Source organism: Panthera onca, chromosome F1 (assembly GCF_046562875.1).
Source record: "Panthera onca isolate mPanOnc1 chromosome F1, mPanOnc1 haplotype 2, whole genome shotgun sequence".
Taxonomy (NCBI): domain Eukaryota; kingdom Metazoa; phylum Chordata; class Mammalia; order Carnivora; family Felidae; genus Panthera; species Panthera onca.
Window position 1 is genome coordinate 66,198,336 of NC_138355.1, and position 22,346 is coordinate 66,220,681.

A 22,346-nucleotide genomic window follows, 5' to 3' on the forward strand; every position below is an offset into this window, starting at 1 on the left:
GATGAACGGATAAAGAAGATGTGGTATATACATACAATGGAGTATTACTCGGCAATCAGAAAGAATGAAATCTTGCCATTTACAACCACGTGGGTGGAACTGGAGGGTATTATGCTAAGGGAAATTAGTCAGAGGAAGACAAAAATCATATGACTTCATTCATATGAGGACTTTAAGAGACAAAACAGATGAGCATAAGGGAAGGAAAGTAAAAATAATACCAAAACAGGGAGGGGGACAAATCCTAAGAGACTCTCATATATAGAAAACAAACAGGGTTGCTGGAGGGACTATGGGAGGGGGGATGAGCTAAATGGGTAAGGGGCATTAAGGAATCTACTTTTGAAATCATTGCGGCACTACATGCTAACTAATTTGGATGTAAAATTTAAAAATTAATTAATTAAAAAATAAATTTATTAAATTTAAAAATGTTTAAGAAGAAATTTAGTTACTAAATTCTTATAAGTTACTAAATTCTCTACCGAGAGCCAGGGCCCATTGGCGATATTTTTGAATCACAATTGTGAGTAGAAGGAGGAGCACTGGGGGAAGTGTTCAACCTAGTCTGTGTGTCCGGTCTCCAGAGGTTGTCTTCCCTCCCCCGTGGAATAGTCACTACTACTTGAGAATCACATTCAGGAAGAGCTTTGAAGATCACTGCCCTTTTGAAGTTACGTTTTTAAATAAACGCTCGGCATCTGGGTTTTATAATTCACAGAGAGGTAATGTAAGTGGGTTTCATAGAAGTTTAGCGAAGTAAGAGTATCAGGCTGATGTCCCAAGCAGGGATGTCAGTTCAAATCAGCAGCAAGCTGTCTCCCCAGCACTCATTAATCCCTGTTTAGTTCTCCACTCCGTCCCGCCATTCTCCATTTCCTCCGGTGGTGAATCTGGTCTTAACTCGTGTCCAGATCTCTACTTGGGGAGAAAGAGGACGTCGCTTCCCGCTGGTGCTAAGAGATTGGGAAGAAAGGAAGCAAGGATTCTACTGTTGTAGGACAGGGATGGTTTAATGTTCTGGCTTTTAGAATCACATAACTCGGAACCTACTTGCAATCTCAAGATGAAGAAACGAACCCAGATGGCGGAACGCTAGTGTTTGGTTAATGGTCTACACATACATAGGACGTGCAAAATTTTGCCAGGGATTGTGGGTAGTCTCTGTGGCGCAATCGGTTAGCGCGTTCGGCTGTTAACCGAAAGGTTGGTGGTTCGATCCCACCCAGGGACGCCTAAAGTGATAGCCTCACTTTTTTTTTTTTTTTTTCCTTCATTTTAAAAATCAGAGTTCCATTTCCAATCCAAAATTCTGCGAATTACTTGTGTACTAAGAGAAATTCTCTGAGTGCCACATCTTATGATCAGGAGCTTTCTATGGAGAATCTAGAGGTATCTGTACTTCCCTTTCCTCTAAAATCAAAACCTTTTTCGAGCTGCTTTTTTGGCAGAATTCCACAGCAAGTGGGCCTTTGCAAATGGGCACTGCTAGTACAGAAAACAGTTAAGGCTCTTTTGAGTTCAGTTAATTCTTGTAGCAGATGGCAAGCACCTGGAGAAACCCAATGATCTCTGGCCGCGTTTAAAAGGGATTAAAGTGTAAAGCATTCCCTGCATTAATGTGCTCTCACGCTTATCCTGCTACTTACTTAGAACTGGACACTGCTCTTATATATAAGGCTGCAGTGAAGGTCCTAGAAATAAACCTTCAAGGCTTTGACTGTGGCTCCAACGCTTCTCGTTTCATATTGCGCTCTCTTTTGGTGATCTTGTTGACTTTCAAATTTGTGTCTCCAGAACCTCTCTGAGTTCTAAACCTACCCACGCCTCCACCTGCCTGCTTCACGTGACCCGTTGCCCTCAGGGTTATCCTCTCCCAAGCTGAGTTCATCTTCTCCTCATCCCCGAGGCATGAGAGTCTTTTCCAGTGTTTCCTCTCTTAGTGAATGGCATTACCACCACCTTTAGGGAAACAAGCCAGATGGGAAGGGGACTTCCTTCAAGTCTTTTTCCCTCACCCAGCAAATCCATCCGTCGTCAAGTTCTTCCAATTTAACTTCTCTGCCTTCCATTCCTGTTAGCCCACTGCCAGGTTCCCTCGGGGACTGGACCCGGGTCACCTTGAGAAGTCCTGTTATAGTGCAAGGAATGTGTTGCCAGGACTCCTGTCTGTGAGTGTTCTCATGCCAGGAATTCCTGTGAGCTGGACTTTCCCCTCAGCCAAAGCTGACCTTTCATCTCTCAGATGCCCTTCTTAGCTCAGAAGTCAGGACAGGAAGACCACAGAAACGAAACTGTTGGCTAAATCAAACTTTCTCCCTGAAGGCTTTTCGAAAAACACAAAATCCTGGCTTGTCCCTAGTCTCTAAATATGTACCTGTTATTCATCTATTTATTCATGTACACATACATTCATTCAACAAACATATGTTGACAACTCTTATATGCCAGGCACTCTGTAAAGAACTGTAAATAAAATGATGAGTGAGAAAACAGATACAGTTACCATACTTTTTCAGTTCATAACCTACTTTCTGAAATTCCTACCAAGATCAGTGTGATCCAACTGTGCCCCCTGGGGGGAATTTCCAGAACAAATGGGGCACCATGGTCCCTAAATCTTTCTCCTGCCATTTACAAAGCTATGGAGGCTCCAAGGCTATTCTATGTACTCGCCCCATATTGGCCGAAAGAACTTGGCTTCTGGAATCATCCAAATCCGTTGTACTGCCAGGTTTTCAGACTCAGGAGAGCAGGGCAGGGTCTCTGACTGCCTAGAGCTGAACTCCCCAAAGTGCTGCACCCAGGAGCTGGCAGTTAACCCAGGAGTACAGTCTGGTGTTTGGCCACAAGTGATTCAATAGGAAATGCCAGCCCATGGACTCTGCCTGATCTTTGTAATGAGTTAGACTTTCTGCTCTTAGGTTAAAGCTTGGTGGTTCACAGTCCACCCAGAGACTGCTGTCCTTTGAGCCACAAACATGCTTCCTTTGCCTGCAGAACTCCATGTTCCCCCTCTCTTCGTAAGCTCCTTATCTCATTTCTGAGTTGTTCCTGCTATACCTGAGGCCCCGTGAGTAGTTTCTTCTTGGTCAAAAGACTTTTGAGCGAAAGAATAAGTTATCCGGCCCCCACATCTCCAACATACAGTGTTGGGACAGGCATGGGTCAACCTCTGTTGCCAATCCCATTCGAAAGAGAGAAATTGAAGGCCAGTGGTCCACATCAACTCTGACATCCAGTCAGATTCATGTGGCCAGTTCCTTGATTAAGCCCCATTACTACTTACTGGGAATTCCTCACTTCTGCTTCCTGAATTCTGCTTACTTTTCCAGAGGAATAGTCGGTGTTCACAGCTCATCATTTGCTCAGCCTGCTTCCTGCTCATAGGCGTTTGCAGGTCCAGAGGCTTCTTTTAATTTTGTACTGCCTCTGTCCCTTTCGATCCAAGCTGATATACTTCCTTTAAAAGCTTGAAGAGTTTCTTATAAATATATCAATATATACTTCACTTATTAGGCAAAAGCCACACTCACAAATCTCTTTGAGATCAGCCCTTTTCTACATTGGGCCCCTGGTAAGGTTGCTGTGCGTCAATGTCCTTAAGGTCCTTAAAAGCCTTCTTAACAGGAAGGGTCTCTGAGGCAAGCCCTTAAGATTCATAAAAGGCCTTCTTTCTTTCTGAAAAAGTCTAGGAGGCACTCCTTCAATCTTCTTGAGGTGCAAAGGCTTCTGTAGATACAGATTTAGGTTCCTCTTTCCCCTGGACCATGTTTCCTGATAGCACCTGGGTTTGATCTCCTTGGCCCTCCCTTTCTTCCTGAAGCATTTGCTGGATGGAAACTGTCCCAAGTCTTACATTTTGTCCAAATTCCAGCTGAAAACTGAATACTCAGTCCTTACTTCATGTCTCCTTTCTAGTGTTTCATTATAGGCAGTGTAGAGGAGGAAAAATTCTTCTTGGTTCTTTTAGCTAGAAGGTACTTCCCCAGATTCTGATTCAAGAGCCAATGATGTGTAGACTCACAAACAGTTTAGAATTCCTTTATCCAGGAAGTCAAAGCTAGTGTGTAGTTTTGACAGATTCTGTAGTTTCCTTCCCAGACTCTTTCTTTGGCATGAGTTTAGCTATATTTCTGGCCTCCTAGCTCCCCTTTGGTTATTCCCTTTATCTGAGTCTGGTTGTTAATTCTCATAAATCTATGACCGCCCAGTGATCTCTCAATTAATTCCTTTCCTGCTTAATCTGCTAAAGTTTATTTATGCATTTTCTATCCAAGACCACTAATATTTAGAAATCAGTAACAGAAAAATATGGGTATCCGAAATAGGTGAAAGGGCTTTGTTGGATGGAAAGCAGGCAAGATATTTTGAATACTCTGGAAAGGGAGTCTAACAACCCGAGAACTGCTGTGTAGCAGTGAAGGGTCATCTGTTGCCATCTGGGAACCTGCATTGCTAATGACTTAGGACTTTGTCCCAGGTGTGAGAAATTTAAAGGCTCAGAAAGTCTCCTTTTAAAACAGTCTTAAAAAAAGAGAATGGTGTAATCAGTCCCCTACATTTTCAAGTTATGGCACCGTTTAAAATGAAGAGACTTTAGTGACCTCCAAAAGGTATATGTAAAACTGTTTGGCTTTGTTTCCTTTTTTTGGTGTTTTTTTTTTTTTCTTGAGAGAGAGAAAGAGAGAGCCCACACAAGTAGGAGAGGGGCAGAGAGGGGAGAGAAAGAGTCCCAAGCAGGCTCTGCGCTGTCGGTGTAAAGCCTCACGTGGGGTTCCATCTCAGGAACCCGTGAGATCGTGACCTGAGCCTAAATCAAGAGTCAGATGCTTAATTGACTGAGCCACCCAGGCACCCCTCACCTTGTTTTTTGTTTTTTGTTTTTTTTAACACTTTAGTATTTAACATACAACCAACTGCCCATATTTAAAATATATAATAAAGGAGCACCTGGGTGGCTCAGTTGGTTGAGTGTCCAACTTCGGCTCAGGTCATGATCTCATGGTTCTTAGGTTTGAGCCACATTGGGCTCTGTGCGGACAGCTCAGAGCCTGGAGCCTGCTTCCAATTCTGTGTGTCCCTCTCTCTCTGCTTCTTCCCTGCTTGTTCTCTGTCTCTCTCAAAAATAAATAAACATTGAATAAATAAATAAATAAAAATAAATAAATAAATAAATAAATAAATAAAATATACAGTTTTGACATATGTACGTACTACTGAAGCCATGATTACAATCAAGATAATGAACGTACCCATCATCCCCAGAAGTGTCCTTATAGCCCTTGATAATTCCCCCTTCTGCCCTTTGCTAAGTCACGTCCCCACTGACCTGCGCAGCATCTCGAGCGATTACGGATCTGCTTATTGCCACTGTAGATTAGTTGGCATTTTCTAGATTTTACATAAATGGAGTCATACTGAAGGTCCTCTTTTTCCTTTGGTATCATGAATCTTGTTAATTTTAGTCATTCTAGAACACATGTGGTGTTAACTCCATACCCACTAAGATTGCTGTCACTTTAAATACAACAACAACAATAGAAAATAGAAAGTGTTGGCAGGAAGGAGAAATGAGGACCACCAAACATTGCTGGTGAGAATGTAAATGACCCCACAATTTTACTTACTAGGTATATACCCAGAGTAATTAAAACCAGGGGCACCAAGGGGCGCCTGGGTGTCTCAGGTGGTTTGAGCCCTGTGTCAGGGTCTATGCTGACAGCTCAGAGCCTGGAGCCTGCTTCAGATGCTGTGTCTCCCTCTCTCTCTGTCCCTCCTCGGTTCTTTCCCCCTGCTCTGTCTCTGTCTCTCAAAAAATAAATACACGTTAGGAAAAAAAAAAAAAAAAAAAAAACCTAGCTACTCAAACTAGTCCTTGCATGTGAATGTTCACAGCGCCACTACTCACAGAGGCCAAGAGGGAGAAACAACCAAAAGTTCCATCAATGGGTGGATGTATAAACATGTCGCATATACACACAATGAAATGTTAATCAGCCATAAAAAGGAATGGAATTAACATTTAAATGATACATGTCGCAGCATGAAGGAACTCCAACCACAAGCTAAGTAAAAGAAGCCACAGACAGAATGTTACCTGTTGTATGATTCCGTGTAAATGAAATATCCCGAATAGATAAGTCCACAGGAACAGAAAGCAAGATGATGGCTTCCAGGAGGAGCGTGTGTAGAGGAGTAATTGCTTCATGGATGTGGGGCTTTATTTTGGGATGATGAATATGTTTTAGAACTAGATAGTTAAGGTAGTTACACAAAGTTACTTGGTACATTGTTAATGTACTAAGTAACTGAGTACTACTCAGTAACTGAATAGTTCCACTCTAAAATAGTTAAACTTCTATGCATGCCACTTAAAAAAAAAAAAAAAAAAAAAAAAAAAAAAAAAAAAACTCAGCCGCAGAGTCCTTGAAGTCCAATGGTCAGCTGGTTTGGCCATAAATCAGTATATTGGTGGTTCGAGTCCCCTGGGGGAGGTGTGTTGGTAACCTGCTATTCTCCAGCCCTGCTGTTGCTCTGTCAGAACGGACTTTTTCTTTTTAATTCATCCCTCTTATGTGACCGGATGAAAGCAACTTTGCACTATATCCAGACAGAGCAGAGGCAAAGGCAAAAGTGCTCTGAAGAAGCAACTATCCTACACTGAAGCCTAACCAAGGCAGATCTCTCTTCTGTCTCTTCTGTGTGTTTAGTATAAGGCATCACCTTCTAAGATGTTTAATTATATGTGTCTACCTGACTGGGTCATAGGGTGCCCAGATATTTGGTCAAACATTATTTGGAGTGTTTCTTTTTTGTTGTTTTTAATTTTTTTTAATTTATTTTTGAGAGAGAGAGAGATGGGGAGGGACACAGACAGAGGGAGACACAGAATCGGAAGCAGGCTCCAGGCGGTCAGCACAGAGCCCAACGCGGGGCTCGAACTCACGAACGTGAGATCATGACCTGAGCCGAAGTCAGAGGCCTAACCGACTGAGCCACCCAGGTGCCCCTGGAGTGTTTCTGTGCCGATGGTTTTGGATGGAATTAACATTTAAGTCAGCAGACTGAGTAAAGCTTATTGCCCTGGCTAATGTGGGTGGGCCTCATCCAATCAGATGAGAGAACTCCTCCTGCCAGACTGCCTTTGAACTAGGATATTGAGTTTTTCCTGCTTTTGGACTTGGACTGGAACACCAGCTCTTCCTGGGTCTCGAGCGTACTGGCCTTGGTCTTTGGACTTGAACTACACCAGCAGCTTCCCTGGTTCTCAGGCCTTCAGACTCCAACTGGACCCACCGACTCTCCTGGGCCTCCAGCTTGCCAGCTCACTTTGCAGACCTCGACACTCCATGATCATGTGATCTTCAGATACAGAAACATATATAGATATAGATAAAGATACAGATATACATGTAGGTACAGGTATAGGTATAGATATACACAGACATAGATACAAATATACATGTGGATGTCGATCTCCGATTGGTTCTGTGTCTCTGAAGAACTCTGATACACCACGCAAGCAGGTGCCTTCTTCTCCCTCCTCTCATTAACTCCTAGCAGATCTGAGGGTTCCTCAAATTACAGGAAACAGAAACAACTTTACAATTTCTTTTTTTTTTTTTTTAATTGGAAACATGCTACTGAATACAATTTTAAGGAAAAACTGCATGCCTGTTACCTGCTAGCCCACTACCTTAAACCACACGCGGGCTGCTTTGAGCTGCTGAGGTGAAAATACCCCCCAAAGAACTTGGCAGTGTCCTCACCAGAGGGAGCGCCACAGAGGTTAAAACAGAAAGGACCGAACGTTCAACGGATATGGTGGGTAGAAAAGGTTCTGAGCTTATTTCCAAGGGTGCTGTGGGGGTGGGGCCGTGGGAAAGGTTCCTGGTTGGGGGAATGGAGGAAGATGACTTAGTTTGGGGGAGCATGACTTTAGATCCTCCCAGTGGTGGGGTAAGGAGCTGAGAGCTCTGTTGGGGGTGGGCCTGGAAGGTCAGAGAAGCAGTGCAAACGTAATACAAAAGGGAAGAGTCCAAAAGACCCTCCATTGGTGCCTCATATTTGTGATTGCGGGGAACAGTACAAATGGAGGGCCACATACCATATGTCTAGATGCTTTAAATTGATCAATTAAGCTCATAAGCAGTAACATACAATGAGAGCTTTCCATCTACATTGACAAAAATATTTTCTTAAGGACCTGTGGGTCCAGATTTGCATTTAGAATTGTGAGACTCCTCATAGTTCTGCCTGACCACCGTGGCCCAGGAAAGACCCTCTCCTCTCAATTCTAGCTCCTTCCTGCGCTGAGAGGGGTCCTGTGCAGGTGTATGGGCACCAGGATCTGTTCGAACCCCTGCAAACAGCCTCCCTTTGGCCACCTGTCGAGCCTTACTTGCACGCACCAGAGGCTAACCCACTTCCACCACGCGGGTGGGGGAGAGGGGCGCCCTAACCAAACGTCAGCTATTTGTGCAGGTCATTCTACGTCCCAAATAACAGAGCCTGGCCGGGGAGAGGGGGGCGGCTCCCGGTGGGCGTGTCCCCTTGGCCCTGAATGCTCCTCCCTCTGCGCAGGGGAGGGCCATCATCGGAGAAGATCAGGAACAGCATCCTTTTTGGGGGGTGAGGGAGCAAAAGAGAGACATGGGTTTCCTCAATCAACCACGGGGAAACTTGAAGTGAGAGACGCACAAATATTTTAGGAATGAAGAGGGGGGAAAAAAGAAACCCGAGCGAGCCCTGCGGTCAGAGGGAGTCGGTGACGAAAATGTAGGAAAAAGTGTCCTCTTCCCTGGCTTGACTTGTGACAGTCTTTTTTGCAACTTTTCTGCCACTAAAGTTTCCTGCCACCCTCTGACCCACGTGGCAGTCGCTGCATCCAGCACCACACACCCCCCTACAGAACATTCTCCAGACGTTTCTAAAGGCCCCTAACAGGTGGCTGCATCATTCTTAAGATCTTATTCTAGGAGTTGCCGCTCAGGGATGCCAAACACCTCTCCCTGGTGGTCTAGTGGCTAGGATTCGGCGCTTTCACCGCCGTGGCCCGGGTTCGATTCCCGGTCAGGGAAGCAGGTTGTGCCTTCCTTCTATTTTTTCTCCCCCCCCCCCCCCCCCCCCGCCTTTTCCTTTCTGTCCACCACTGACATTTTGCCACTGTTACGGCTCCTGAGCCTGGTTACCCCCAAGGCCGGTTGCACGCAGCCTTGCAGGCCAGCCAGTGCTCCCGTGGCTCCCCACTCCTGCCCGCCAAGGCCAAGCTCACGGATCCCCGGATTAAGACGATGCCTCGCAAAATCTGCCTGCCTCTCAAGCTTTTCCCAGGTGATCCTGAAATCAGTGCTGAGAACCGCAGACAAAGTCACCAGGGAGCCAAAGACTGGTGTCATATGAGTTGCTATCCGTCTTTGTATTATAGTTCCTGTCTTACAGGTAAAATGAACTAATCAACATATAGAAATGTATTCTTGCGCTTACAAAAGACCGAACGGCCCCAGATCTGGTAAAATCACCTGAGCTGTCTACACCTCTCGCATGTACCTTAGGGTTTCAATGAACAGGGAAAAAATTACATCCATTACTAAAACCGTACCTATGCCAATCAAACCGTAATAGATGTGAGAGTCATTTGATAGAACTCGTTTCATGTAGAAATTTTCTTAGATGGAAAAAACAAATCCATAATTCCCAATAGAGTGAGGCAGAGGCGAGTTTGGCTAGGCTTAGAGGAATTTTTCATTCTTCACATACACCCCGTGTACCCCATTCCCGTGATATTGACACACCTCGGGACAGGATGGCATGTGAGGTGCGCGCACGTGAGCCTTGGTCAAAACCGAGTTGTTGGCCGCAACAGCAGAATGTCGGTGGTGATCAGAAAGAAAACAAGCTTCCCTGACCGGGAATCGAACCCGGGCCGCGGCGCGGTGAAAGCGCCGAATCCTAGCCACTAGACCACCAGGGAGCGGTGCTTAGCAAACGTAAGTAGCGCCTCCTGGAAAAGGAGCTTAGGACTGATTCTGTGTCTTGGAATCGGGGGGGGGGGGGGGGGGGGGGGGGATGTCCGGGAAATGTCCTTGAAATTTTAAATAACCTTTAAATGTGGGTTTCGTAACAGAGTCCATTGGAACCAGGGCGCCTGCGTATGAGCAGAGAAGATACCAGCAACATTCGTGTCGACCTTCCTCGTGGCGCATTTGTACCTAGCATTTGCTACCTTTGATGAACACAGAATTCGGGATGGACCCACTGCCGCAATGGGAGTTCAAAGGCTTAAGGCGAGTGCACAGTAAGCACGTTGTCTTGGTGACAGAATAAACTGACCTGCCAGCCCGAGGCCACGCTTTCCTTTCCAAGCAGAATTTGCTTCAAACGCAAAAAGAAGGTTATGGCGTTCTAAGCAAAAAGACCAAAGACCAAATAATCCTATCATGTCCTTTCTTCCCTTACTTCCTGTATTAGCCAACTGCTTAGGGGGGAAAGGATGACACAGAAGGAAAGGTGAAGACAGCACAAGCCAGAGTTCCTTTTCCTTCCAGTCCTTCCTTCCATATCAGCAAGCTGAAGGCAGAAAATGGCGGTAGGATGGGCATATTCAGGAGTAAAATAAAAACAGTTAAGTCTGTGCAACATGTTCTGGGAGTGCGGGGAGAGGGGACCCCCCTCTTACACTGCTGGTGGGAATGCCAACTGGGGCAGCCACTCTGGGAAACAGTATGGAGGTTCCTCAAAAAGTTAAAAATAGAACTACCCTGACCCAGCAATTGCACTACTAGGTATTTACCCAAGGGATACAAAAATACAGATTTGAATGGGCACATGCACCCCCATGTTAATAGCACTATCAACAACTGTGGAAATTATGGAAATTTCCAAACTATGGAAAGAGCCCAAATGTCCATCGACAGATGAATGGATAAAAAAGATGTGAGATATATATATATATATATATATATATATATATATATATATATATATTTATATATATTTATATTATATATAATATTTATATTATATAGATTATATATTATATATAATTTATATTATATATAATATAGATATTTATATTTATATTTATATTTATATAAACAATGGATTATTAGTCATCAAAAAAATGAAATCTTGCCAGTTGCAAGGATGTGGATGGAGCTAGAATGTATTATGCTAAGGGAAATAAGTTAGAGAAAGACAAATACCGTAGGTTTTCACTCATATGTGGAATTTAAGAAACAAAACGGATGAACATAAGGGACGAGAGGGGAAAAAAAGAGAGGAAGGCAAACCATAAGAGACTCTTAAATACAGAGAACAAACTGAGGGTTGCTGAAGGGAAGGTGGGGGGGGGGGGGATGAGCTAATTGGGTGATGGGTACTAAGGAGGGCCTTGTGATGAGCACTGCGTATTGTATGTAAGTGATGCATCACTAAATTCTACTTCTGAAACCAATATTGCACCATATATTAACTAACTAGAATTCAAATACTTTTTTTTTTAATTCATGTGCGTGATTCTGGTGATTCTGCCTATGAGTTAAACGCTTTTGTATTTGCACTGCCAACCAAAACCAAATCCGGACTTAGTTAAGGAGACACTTCTCAAAAAAGACTACCGCAATAGAGAGAATGCTCCAATCTCAGAAATCTGCAAATATCTCAAAATCAAACAGCAAAGGGCGTTTCTGTCATAGGGTGAGGTAAGCAGAGCTTAGCAGAAACTTTTAAGGGGAAGTTGAGGCAGCAAGGGAGAGTGAACAGAACATGATGATGCTGCAGTTTCCCAGGAAACGTGTTTCCCTTTGGTCACCCGATTGTCAGGATCAGCTAGTAAATGGGACATGTTCTGCATAGGGGTGCCTGCTCAATCTTGGGGACACGTCAAAGTCCAAGGACCTACGGGGAGGAGAGAAGCTTGACTATAGGAGCTCAAGATAAAGCAGAAGAGGGGCACCTGGGTGGCTCAGTCGGTTAAGTGTCCAACTTCAGTTTAGGCCATGATCTCCTGGTGGGTGAGTTTGGGTCCCGCGTTGGGCTCTGTGCTGACAGCTCAGAGCCTGGAGCCCGCTTTGGATTCTGTCTCCTCCAACTCTCTCTGCCCCTCCCATGCTCATGCCCTGTCTCTCAATAATAAATAAATGTTAAAAAAATTTTAAGAAAAAACCAGATGAAGTAGAGGATAAGAAATGGGCCTTGTACAATATAAAGATGACATGTAACATTTGTGTAAATCATTTTAATTTTTCTTCACACAGAACGACATTAAATAGCAAGTAAAAACGACACCACGACAGGTTGGGAGGGAGGCCATGGAAGAAAGGGAAAAGCTTTATATTTCACTACCTTTCACGGCCCTTTTCCTGCCGCTTTCTGCACAAGGCCTAAGAGCTCAGGAAGCCCAGGCTGCAACTCCCAGCCAGGAGTCGGGCTGGACCCTGGACCCGGTTGATCGCTCTTTTTGCTTCGCCTGTAGGATAGACGCCAACAGAGGGCTCCTTGCGATCGCCCACTGCCCTCTCCGCCAGCAGGAGCCAGGCAGGCAGGCCTCTGGCCTGAGCCCGCGGTTGGATTTTGCTGACCCACCGCTTCTGCAAGGCCAAGCCTCTGCTCTGCTCTGCCCACTCCCACACGTGGGCCCCACACCCCCCAGGCCACCTCTTCGTCCCCAGTGGGAAGAGGGGCTGTCTATGACCACCTTCCACAACCTTGTGGACTTGGGAGGGGGAGGGGTGGAAAGCCCGCAGTGTTTCTGGCATTTCCACCTTGTGTGACTCCTATGCTGGTCTCTCAGAGCTAGAGGGAGAGAGAAAGAATCCCAAGCCGGCTCTGTGCTGCCAGCACGGAACCCAATGTGGGGCTTGAACCCACAAACCACAAGATCATGACCTGAGCTGAAACCAAGGGTGGGGCGTTTAAGCAACTGAGCCACGCAGGCGCCCCTACTTTTAAAATATATTTCAGGGTTATAGGTTAAAATATATTTCAGTCGGTTAAGCGTCCGACTTTGGCTCAGGGCATGTTCTCACGGTCCATGAGTTCGAGCCCCGCGTCGGGCTCTGTGCTGACAGCTCAGAGCCTGGAGCCTGCTTCAGATTCTGTGTCTCCCTCTCTCTCTGACCCTCCCTCGTTCATGCTCTGTCTCTCTCTGTCTCTAAATAAATAAACATTAAAAATTAAAAAAAAATAAGATCTATTTCAGAAAGAAGTTGATGAAACTAGCTTACAGAAGAGGGCTTCTAGCTTACAGAAGAGGGCTTACAGAAGAGGTTGCCGAGAAGCTGTTATCATCAGGCTGAGGGCTGGTGGATGGGAATTCCCTCCCCCGCCCTGGCACCCCCCTCCCTCAGTCCAAGGGAAGGGTCCCTTCAAGCCAGCACGGGGTCCAGCCTAATTCTCGACCTGGGTCTCGACTCTGGGTAAAAGAAAGAGTGGCTTTCAGCCGGAGCGGGGCTTTGGGAGACATGAAGCGAAGTGCTGGGCTCCCGATGATTTCCGCGTCTGGCTTTTGCCATCACCCGAGTCCGTCCTGCTACCAGGCTCTGGATCACAGTGCTGGGCCCTGGGCGGTGCCGAGGGCCGGTGCTGGGCCCAGCAGGGCCGAGCGTGAAGTACAGCCTTCCCTCCCTGCGGCGAGCGCCTGAACAAGACAAGACCTACCTGGGAAGCCCTGCCCGCGACCGCACGTGGCACCGTTGGCGGCCACCTTCAGCTTTGAACTCAGGTTGGCGGGTGCGATCCTGTCCCTGGACAACCTTTTCTGAGGTGACCATCCTGTAACCTCATCCTGAGTTGACCTGCCCCCTACGTTTCAACCTGCCTTCGTTCGTTCTCCAACTTTCTGAGTCTTAGTTTTGGTCTCTGCCGAGGGCCCCAACTCCTTCCTGGCCCCGAGTGAAAGAGAGAGAAGGTGCTAGCATCTGTCTGACTTAATAGTCAGTGTTATAAAATAATGAGGCCCCGCCCAAATGCGTAGGCAATGTGATACTGTGACATAACGAGAAATGTATACTTTGGTCTTCATCCCAGGCTCCGGGCCAGAGCTCCTAAAACTCTTGTAATTTTCTAAGAAAGAAAAGTGCTAGGAAAACAAACAAACAAACAAAAAAAACCTGCTTCGGATTCTGTGTCTCCCTCTCTCTCTGCCCCTCCCCTGCTTGTTCACTCTCTCTCTGTCTCTCTCTCTCTCAAAAATAAACAAACACTTAAAAAAAATTCTTTTTAAAGGTGCTAGGAGCATCTTTTGTTCTAACATTTGCTCTTTGACCTGGTTCCTGTCACAGAGCTCCTAAATCCCTTGGAATTTCCCGGAGAGGCGTCTGTCATGTTTTAATGGGGTGATTCTTGGTGGGCTCCTGGATAGTCTCAGGATGGGGGTCCAGTCACCAGAAAAACCATTATGATTAAAAGTTTGGGGGGCGCCTGGGTGGCTCAGTCGGTTAAGCGTCCGACTTCGGCTCAGGTCATGATCTCAGGGTCTGTGAGTTCCAGCCCAGAGTCAGGCTCTGTGCTGACAGCTCAGAGCCTGGAGCCTGTTTCAGATTCTGTGTCTCCCTCTCTCTCTGCCCCTCCCCTGTTCACGCTCTCTCTCTGTCTCAAAAATAAATAAACGTTAAAAAAAATTTTTTTTTTTTTTAAAGTTTGGACATTTCAGTGACACCCCCCACCACCACCACCACTCTGGAGAGAGGCTGGAGACTGAGTTAATAATGGGTCATGCCTCCTTGATGAAGTCTGCAAAAGATCCCTTAGGTAGGGGGTTCAGGGAGCTTGGGGAACACAGGCAGGGCCCGGAAAGGGCAACAAAGCCCGTATCTATGCCCCTTCTCCCGCACCCCTCCCTATGCATCTCTTCCGTCAGGCTATTCTTGAGTTGCATCCTTTTATAATAAAGGGACACTCTGGTAAGTAACCTGTTTTCCTTAGTTCAGTGAGTCATTCTAGCACATTGTCAAATCCCAGAAGGAGGTGGTGGGAACCTCCGGTTGGTCAGAAGCACAGGTGACAGCGTGCCCTTGTGATATGTACCTGAAGGGGGGCAAGGGGTGTCAGGTGGGACCGAGGCCTTAACCTGGGGGATCTGACGCTGTCTCTGCGAGCATCGTGTCAGAATTGAGCTGCTGTCCCAGGCTGGGCGTGGGGAGGCCTCCCACCCAGGTGGGGAGCGGACAGGAAGTGTTTGAGCGGAAATGAGACTCACAAGAGGAAAGACATAGGAAAGAGAAAACGGAGTTTTCCTGCCTAAGTGCCTTCTAAGTTGCGTGCTGGGCGAACATCAAGTGTATTTGTATTGTTTCGAATAGAAGCTGGCTTTCCTTACCCTGGCCAAGTCCGTCACCTGTCCCTTCCCACCTGTAGTTACCGCACGTCGCCATCGCGGCCAGCATCCGCGGGGCAGACTGCGACTCTCCACCCCGGCGACACCTGCCGGGGCCCGCTGGGCCGGGGGCTCCCGGGGGAGGCGCGCTCGGGTTCACCGCGGCCGGCCGGCCAGCGGCTCCCAGCCCAGAGCTTCAAGACGGATTTCCAGGCGCTCGCTGCCGGCCGGTTTCCGTAGTGTAGTGGTTATCACGTTCGCCTCACACGCGAAAGGTCCCCGGTTCGAAACCGGGCGGAAACAACCGTACATTTTTTTTTTTTTTTTTCTTCACAAACCCCCACCCCACCCCCGTCGGGAGTCCTGCGGAGGAATCCGCCGAGCCCGCGGGGACACTACCGGCGCCCGGGAGCCGGCGGCGGGTGGGCAGGTGGCTCGGCCCCGCGCGGGTCAGCAGGCACCGCCGCAGCCCTTCGGCGCGCTCCGCTGCGGGGTCCTTTTCCGGCCGGGAAAGGGAGAGTTCTTGGCTGCTCAGCGAGCGAAGCCCCTCGGTTCCTTTGCGGACCCCCGATGAGCAGGTTGTGCTTCGGACCCTGCTCGGTTCCGCCCCCTGCTCGGTTCCGCCCCCTTCGGCTGGGGCCGCGGCGGTCGCGCCTCCTGCGGACAATCTGCCAAAGCTGTGCGGGGACCCAGCCAGTGCTTGGCGACGGTCCGGCTCTCGGGTGCCGGGATCCAGGAGCCGGGCCCCCAGCCCAACCTGCCTTCACTGGGCTCTCTCCCCCGTGGGTCCCCCGCCGGTTCTCAGTCGACGACAGCGATCTCCTCCCTCCCTCTTCTCTGCCCCTCCCCACGGGGATCCTAAGGCCCTCGGTTCTCAACCGGGTGAAAAGGAGACATTTTCTTCTCATTAAAGAGTTATGCTCGCCATCCAACCCCTCCCTCAGACACCTCACCAGGGAAGACAGAGGAGTAGCACATGCTCACACGAAAAGGCGTTCGACGTGGTTAACCAGAGAAACGCAAATCAAAAACACGCTGGGATTTCACTAGACGCTGTTATTAACGCCTGCCGTATCAGGCTGTCCAGGATGCAGAGGAATCGATACACTCGTACGTGTTGGTATGAATGTAAAAGTCCACTTTGCAGTTTCTTTGAAAGTTAAACTGCTAAAATACGACTGAGCCATTCCAATCCTCGGTATTTACCAAGCAAAAAGAAAATAAATGCCCCTATGAAGGCTTGTCTACAAATGTTCATAGCAGCTTTATCTGTAATAGCCAGAAACTGGAAACAACCCAAATGCCAATGAGCAGATGAAGGTAAATTGTGGCATCCCCATGCAAAAGAATACTCCTCAACCCCTCCGCGAAAAGGAATGAACTAGTGATACAATATGGACCTCAAAATAATTATGCCGAGTGAAAGCCCCACCAAAAAAGAGGGTTAGAGGAGTCCATTTGTGTAAAATTCTAGAAAATGAAAACTATAATGACAGAAGCAGATCAGAGCTTGCTTGGGAAATGGGAGGATAGCAGGTGATAAGGATGAAAAGGGGGCCCAGAGGTGCCTAGGTGGCTCAGTCGATTAAGTTTCGGACTCTTGATTTCAGCTCAGGTCATGATCTCGCAGTTCATGGGTTCAGCCCTGCATCAGGCTCTGCACTGTTTGGAATTCTCTCCCTCCCTCTCTCTGCCCCTACCTCTCTCTCTCTCTCAAATGTATTTTGTGTATTTTTATTACTTTTTTAATGTGTATGTATTTCTTTCAATTTTATTTTTAGGTTTATTTATTTATGTTGAGAGAGGGAGAGGGAGCACATGAGCAGAGGAGGGGCAGAGAGAGGGGAAGAGAGAGAATCCCAAGCAGGCTCTGTACTGTCAGCACAGAGCCCGATGTGAGATCATGACCTGAGCTGAAATCAAGAGTCCAAAGCTTAACTGATTGAGCCACCCATGAGCTCCAAAATAAATAAACTTTAAATACGTAAATAAAAAGGGGCCCACAGAAATTTGAAGGGGGTGATGAATATGCTCATTGTCTTAACTGTAGCAGATCTATATTGTGACTTTCATTGGCCATAGGCACCTGGACGTTGTAGGCCACTTCCTTCATAAAAACTATTTTTTTAAATATTAAAAACCTTTCGGGGTGCCTGGGTGGCTCAGTGGGTTGAGCATCTGACTTGATTTCGGCTCAGGTCCTGAGCTCCGTGCTGAGTATGGAGCCTGCTTAAGATACTCTCTCTGTCTCTCTGTTTCTCTCTCTCTCTGCCTCTTTCACCTGCTCATGCGGTCTCATTCCCTCTCTCTAAAATAAACAAAACAAAAACAAGGGGCACCTGGGTGGCTCAGTTGGTTGAGCATCCAACTTCAGCTCAGGTCATGATCTCACGGTTCCTGAGTTCCAGCCCCGCATCGGGCTTTGTGCTGACAGCTCGGAGCCTGGAGCCTGCTTCAGAGTCTGTGTCTCCCCCTCTCTCTGTCCCTCCAGTGCTCATGCTCTCTCTCTCTCTCTGTCTCTCAATAATAAATAAGCTTAAAAAAAAAGTTTGTATGAAACAAGAATATATATTCACAACATTAATTAGTTCTTGGGCGGACCTCAGGTACAGTGTTAATCTCAATTCATTGTCCTCTATCCACATGGATGGGTACAAAACTCTTTATTTTTGTCTTAATCTTCTTTCCTTTATCCCTATTCCTTACTCCCACCCCCTCTAATGTGTTTGATATGTATCTTGGATTTGTATGTATCCTTGTAAAGTGTGCAGTTGATAGGTGTGTAACACTCAGCGCTGTAACTTTAGGGTCTACCCACGTGGTTGTACGCACATTTAGTCCTTTGTTTCCAACTACTGTAAATAATTTTACAGTGAGCACCCACCCATTTTACTGTCCCTTCCCCCATGATGGATACCAGGCTGTCACGTACTCCTTGCTAGGACAAACAATGCCGTCATACATTCTTTATTAAATAAATACTTATAGAGTGTCTAAGTGCCAGGTACTGTTCTAACCCCTGGGGATTCGGTAATGACAACGAGAGACAAAAACAAATCCCTGCCTGCATGGAGTTTACGGTCCAGTGGGTGAGACAGACAAAGACAAGATCAAATATATAGTATGCTCGGTGATAACAAATACTAAGAGGAAATAGAGGGCAGCAGAATAGGAAGTGTCGGCAATATGCGTGTGTGTGTGGGGGGGGAGCATGGGAAGTTTTAGACGGCACGGCCAAGGAAGGGGTCCTGAGAATGTGACTTTTGAGTTAAAACCTACAGGAAGTGAGGAAACTAGCCCTGTAGATATCTGGATGCCCAGCTTCCAGCAAGCGCAGCAGCAAGTGCAAAGGTCCTGTGGCAGGCGCTATTGTATTCTGGAAATAGCAAATAGTAAGTGGATCAGAGTGAGCTAGGGGGCAGTAGAATTCCCTGTGAGACATATTAAGAAATTTGGCTTTTGCTTTGCAAGCTTGGGAAATGCATGTCCCTGCAATGCACAATACAGCAGAGAATGGATATACGGCCATTGCGGCTGTACATGGCGAAACACCAGCCAAACAGCAGCACGGAAGGAATAACTACAGCTCCCTCAGTGGCCCTGCTTTCTTCTCTATCCTGAGCCCAAAGTGACCGATTGCTCTTCTTCACCCTTGTTCCAGACCAACTAACTTAGCATTCCTAGGTTACCCATTCCGCTAGCTGCTTTCTGAGTAGACGCCAGAAACCCGGGCCAGTCGGGGAGAAGGGCAAATTCCTCAGAGCTTTGTGCACCTTGAAATGAGTCCCTCCCTGTTGGTCAGAATATTTCAGGGCTTTATGGAGAGCACAAAGAATTAGTAGGGCGATAGGCCTGTGCTACCCAGACTGGTCAGCATCTTCCGAAGTCTGATCCTTGGTGGAATGCAGAAGGGAAATTCGGGGGGCAGGGACACAGACCTTCTTTGCGGGAGCAAACAAGTCCCCTCTCTGCCGTCAGGCAGAACCCAGGCTGCTGTCGCCCCAGGTCCGAGGAAAAGTGTGATGAGCCTTCTGCGGAGTTTCAGGATAGAATCCGCGAGGCTTGCTTAGAAATAAGAAAATGGCTGGGTCGCGTGTGTTTTGGGCCTGAAAAGGGTAGTCTGCAGGTCAGCACAGACAGTTAGTTAGGCTCTGACAGGACACCCGGAGGCCAGCAACAAAGAAGTCGTGGCCAGCTGTGGGAAGGTCTGAGGCCTGTCCGGGAAACACTCCCCAGGAAGCCGGACCAAACCAGACAGGCCCAAGATGGCGGATGCCAAGACAGGAAACCCCTGACCAAATTACGAAGCAAAAGTGCAAAACCCTGTTTCCCACCTCAGGCAACAAATATTCCATTCCCTAGTTAACGACAGTCAAAAAAAAAAAAGATAATGAAACAACTGATGTGGGGAACAAAGGCAGAAAGAAATGCAGATAAATTAAATTTCCTTATAAAGGCTGGCAAAGTAGGTCATTCCTCCAGGAACTCCAAACTGTCTTAATGTTAATGTTTTGCTAGAGGGAAAAACCACCTTAGCTGAACCCTAGCTGGGCCTCTTTAGCATATGAAAGTCCTTTTGGAAACTTCCCTTGCCTTTCCCTCCTCCAACCCCCAAGGATAGAATCAACTGCTCCTTACAATCCCAGGGCAACTCTTTCTGCCCACAGGTTTAACAAACCACTTTTTTTTGCACTGAAGACATCTCAAGAATTCTTTCTTGGCCATTGACTCCAAACCCCAACGTCTTCCACATCACAACCACCAAAGGCACACAGCTCTCTCTCTCTCTCTCTTGAGCTTGGCCTCTCTCCTATCTCAAGAGTGTACTTTTCACTTTAATAAACTTTCCAGCTTGTGTCACCCATCTGCTGTGCTGCGTGCATGTCCTTGATTTCATTTTCATGATGAACCAAGAACCTTCTGTTGTTGCCTAAATGGGGTGTCTGTCCGGTTGGATGGGGGCCCCCAAATGTGGGGTAATGATGGGCTGAAGCTGGTGGCATGAGAGGTGAAAGATTTCATCTGAGGCAGAACAAAGGAGATTTTTATTGAATCCACCACAGGGGAGTGGTGGGCAGGACAGCGGAGGAGACTCTGTCTGCAAAGAGAGTGGGAGGGGGGCTTCTTTAAAGCAGGGAAAGCGAGGGGCACCTGGGTGGCTCAGTCGGGTTGAGCATCTGACTCTTTTTTTCTTTAGTTTTTTAAAAACATTTATTTATTTTTGAGAGACAGAGTATGAGTGGTAGAGGGGCAGAGAGACAGGCAGACACAGAATCAGAAGCAGGCTCCAGGCTCTGAGCTGTCAGCACAGAGCCCGACGTGGGGTTCAAACTCACGAACGCAAGATCATGACCTGAGCCGACTTTGGATGCCTAACCGACTGAGCCACTCAGACGCCCCAAGCATGTGACCCTTGATTTCAGCTCAGGTCATGATCCCAGGGTTGTTGGATCAAGCCAGTGTTGGAGCTTGCTTGGGATTCTCTCTCCCTCTGCCCTGCTCATGTGCACATGCTCTCTCTCTCTCTCTCAAAACAGTTTTTTTAACATTTATTTATTTTTTGAGAGACATAGAGAGAAAGAGCACAAGTTGGGGAGGGGCAGAGAGAGAAGGAGACACCGAACCCGAAGCAGGCTCCAGGCTCTGAGCTGTCAGCACAGAGCCTGACGTGGGGCTCGAACTCACAAACCGCGAGATCACGACCTGAGCCGAAGTCAGACGCCCAACCGACTGAGCCACCCAGGCGTCCCCAAAAAGTTTTTTTAATGTTGAAAAAAAAAAAAAAAAAGGGAAAGTAAGGAGGTATGGCAACTTTTGGAATTTTCCCTTTTTTGGTAACAGTGCCTAGTTGTAAATAGTCCGTCCATTGGTTAGTTACGGCCTATGAATACTTTGAGGGGGTTATTTTGAAGTGGGTTGCCTGATGGGCCTGTTTGTATTCAGCTAAGTGCTAACTGTGGGCCCTTTCCATATTCCATTGCTCTAGCCTGTCTGCCTGAACGTGGCCTCCCGGGCAACAAGCATCACCACTACCTATTTGGTGAGGCCCCAGGGAACCCCCACTGATGCAAAAGCAGCCTTGGCTTTCGAAGAGGCCACGCTACACAGGCCAGTAGTTCTACTCAAGTTTTGTGCTTCCGGTAAGAGCCACACACACTGCTGGGGGGATGGGCTCCACGTGGCTGAGTCAGGAGTCTCAGGCTTCACCATCCTGCCCAACTCCAGTGAGAAGACTCAACAAACCTTTTCCCTTTGTTTAGGCACAGCCGGTGCATGGCAGAGGCCAGAAATGCATCTATAATTCCCATAGCTGGGACTCCTGCCTAAGTTGTCAAAAAGCTGAAAGCACGCACGTTAAAGCCCAACCATAGAATCTTGCAGAGCGCCTCACTTTTGGACTCATTCAGGGGCTCCAAGTTATGTTAATTGAAAGACTCGGGGACAGAGCCATGTGTGTAATATGTGGTGTTTGGGGAAGGAAAAATGGAGGACATATATGTAAGTGATGTGGAGAACAAGGCAAAAGAAACTAGAGGTGAAATTAAATTTCCTTATACGTAAAGCCCATTGACAAATACTTGAGACAGGGAGAGTATAACATTCTTCGAGGAACTCCCCGTCTTTACGGTAATGCCTTGCTAAAGGGAAAAATCTTAGCTTGACCCTAGGCAGGCCTCCAGATTCCTGTAAATCTTCTCTAAGGTCGGAAAATCCTTTTGGAAACTTCATCTGGTCTTTACCCACCCCACCCCCAACTCCAGAGTATAAAAATCAATTGCCTTCACAATCCTGGGGCAGCTCTCTCTGCTCAGGGGTCCTGTCCCCCTGTTGTAATAGAACCACCTTTTATTATGCAAATGTCTCAAGAATTCCTTCTGGGCTGTTGGCTCCTGAGCCCTCCTTCAAACCACATCATACGCACAGAGAAATATGCACATGTGTGGATTATCCGTGCAGAACCTGCGAGACACTGGTAACTGGTTGCTTCTGGGAAAGGGAATGGGGAACTGAGGGCACAGGTGGAAAG

General features: G+C 47.2%; 4 non-coding genes across 4 annotated transcripts; 3 read left to right on the forward strand and 1 right to left on the reverse strand.

The window, feature by feature from the left end:
• The first annotated feature begins 1,160 nt into the window (after positions 1-1,160).
• Positions 1,161-1,234, forward strand: TRNAN-GUU (transfer RNA asparagine (anticodon GUU)). The gene has a single exon. It is a non-coding gene; the product is annotated as a tRNA-Asn (tRNA).
• Positions 1,235-9,011: 7,777 nt separating this feature from the next.
• Positions 9,012-9,083, forward strand: TRNAE-UUC (transfer RNA glutamic acid (anticodon UUC)). Its single transcript has one exon. It is a non-coding gene; the product is annotated as a tRNA-Glu (tRNA).
• Positions 9,084-9,902: 819 nt separating this feature from the next.
• On the reverse strand, positions 9,903-9,976 carry TRNAE-UUC (transfer RNA glutamic acid (anticodon UUC)). The gene has a single exon. It is a non-coding gene; the product is annotated as a tRNA-Glu (tRNA).
• A 5,573-nt stretch (positions 9,977-15,549) lies between these two features.
• Positions 15,550-15,622, forward strand: TRNAV-CAC (transfer RNA valine (anticodon CAC)). The gene has a single exon. It is a non-coding gene; the product is annotated as a tRNA-Val (tRNA).
• Positions 15,623-22,346: the final 6,724 nt, after the last annotated feature.